This window comes from Onychostruthus taczanowskii, unplaced genomic scaffold (assembly GCF_017590055.1).
Source record: "Onychostruthus taczanowskii isolate IOZ18803 unplaced genomic scaffold, ASM1759005v1 scaffold81, whole genome shotgun sequence".
Classification (NCBI taxonomy): domain Eukaryota; kingdom Metazoa; phylum Chordata; class Aves; order Passeriformes; family Passeridae; genus Onychostruthus; species Onychostruthus taczanowskii.
In genome coordinates, this window is record NW_024506002.1 from 2242641 (window position 1) to 2245026 (window position 2386).

Consider the following 2386-nt stretch of genomic DNA (forward strand, 5'->3'; position numbering starts at 1 on the left):
TTTGGAAAAAAGATCTATTCAAATATTTGCCTGTCTAAAGCTATGAATCCAAGATATACAAAAGTTTAGCTGGTTCTGTGAACAATTTTTTAGTGCTTTCATTTATTATATATTAACTCCTGACTCAGAAAACATATGGAAAAGCCCACACGAATCTACTACTACATGTGTAAGATATATTCCTAAAGAGAAACAAATGATAGCTGATGAATTGTTAATTCATGACCTTTTTCCTCTGCTGCCCTATCTGAGCAGCAAGGACACACAGAAGACAATTAATATCTATTAAGAATGTTAGATTTAGTTTGCACATCTGACAGTAACACATCATCCCCCGCAGCATACAAAGATTTATAGCATTGAAATATAAAGGACTTGGTGATGGAGCTTGTACCACCTTAACCAGAACCTCTGCCCCAAAGTTCAGTGTTTACTCTCAGTTTTACCAGGTTCTTTTTCTCAGATTCCGTCTGTGGCCCCATGAAAAACCCTGAGCAGTTCTACTCGCTCTCCAGAGCTCAACTTCAATTACTTTCAGAAAGTTTTCTCATCCTTAATTGTCATTTATCCAAGTTATTATTGTTTAATCCTTTAATCTCTTGTCAGTCATGACAATCTTCCCCTCTGTTTTTCTTTTCACAATGTTCAACCACCCCAGCAGTGACAGACAGACCCCAGCATGACTGTGGTGCACAGTGGAAAACATTTCCTAGTGGGAATCATCTCAGAATGTGTCTTCTCAACTGTGCTCAGCAGACTCTGCATTGCTCTGTCCGTAATATTCCAATGGATGAATTGTTCATTTTTCTACATTTTAGAGATAACGTCCCTTCAGGATTATTATTTTGTCTTCAGTTCCAATACATTTCCTTTGCTTTCATTGTGTGATAGAGATGTTGGTGTAGAGAAATCCACAACTGATGAGGTGCAATTAAAGCAATCAGAAGAAAGGACCACGTTATCCACATGGCTTTATTTCTAAACTTATTTCTAGCTGTCAGAAAGTTGGTTGCACAGAAAGTGATTCCCAAACCATTATTTAATTCTTCAACTCTGTTTCTCCATCACTTTTTCCCCCTGTTCTTATTCCATTAATGAGCTACTAAAGAAGATTTGGTGAGTATTATGAAATTTAAATTGTTCTCTATTCCTAGCACATGATTTTTCTCTTCTGAGCTGCCATGGGGTCTGTCTTAGCTTCAGCAAATTCTATTCACTGTGATACAACTGAGTCCATCAGCGATGAATGTTTTGTTCTCGTTGTTATGAATTTCCAATAAATCCATTTCACACAAAACTAGGACACTTTCAAACACCTGACATTGCCACTTTTAGCCTTCAGTGTACAAAAAGATGTAATAATAGTGCAGTGGCTTCTGCTGGTCAAACCCACCTTTGACAGCCCATGTCCCTTTTCTCTTGCCTTTCACGAGCTCCAGCTCCTCTAAACTGTGACTGCAAGGGATGTGATGGGTGTTGGGAAGGATGGCTGATGACCCTGAGAAAAATGCAATTTATTGTCAATTGTCCATTCTAATCTGTGGGAAAAACAAAATAATTTTCTTGAAATGCTGTGTGAAAAAAACAAGTTTTGGCCCCGAATATTCAGAACATAATCTAAGCACTCGCTTCGCTCTTGCCTCGCAGCGCCGATGAGCCCCCAGAGTGCTCATAAATATTGGCAGAGCAAAGGAGGCAGGGTTCTGCCAGCTTTTTTCCTGCTGAATTGTAGTTAGTGTTTTTAACACAGCGATACATAACAACGCCCTTAATGCTGTTCCTTGGAACTTCGGCCTGAAATTCTGGTTCAACTCACTGAGGTCCTAGGACATGGAGATCAGCTGGAGATATTGCTGCCAAAAAATAGTTAATGCATGTGCTGGTAGACCCCAGGAAGGGGGGCCTCTGCATTTCAAACAGCTGCTCTTCAACTGGAGCAGGAGGAGAGGAAAAAAAGAGGTTTTGCATTTTCCAGTTTTATTCACTTTTGTTCCATGTACATCAGTGAGATTTGCATTAAAAGGCAGAGTTCAAGGTCCCAAAATTCTAAAATTCCTATAAAATCAGTTTTTGTGTCTGTACCAAGCTCTGTTCAGACTGAGATGTACATGGAAGAATGTAGTTGACACATACTGCAGACATATCCTCCTAAGACATCACAGAAGGCTTTGCTTTCAATAATTAATTCATGGCCAGTTCATTATTACATTGACATCTAAAATGTCATTTCAGCTCGACTGATTTTACCTCTTTGTCTGGACCCTTTTCAATTACCCAGATAAACACTAGGGTTATTGAAAGTGAAGTGAAGAAATGAGATGGAAGTGGAGATATAGAAATTATTTTATCAGTCCCAACTTCTGATCTTCTGAACCCAGATCTCCTT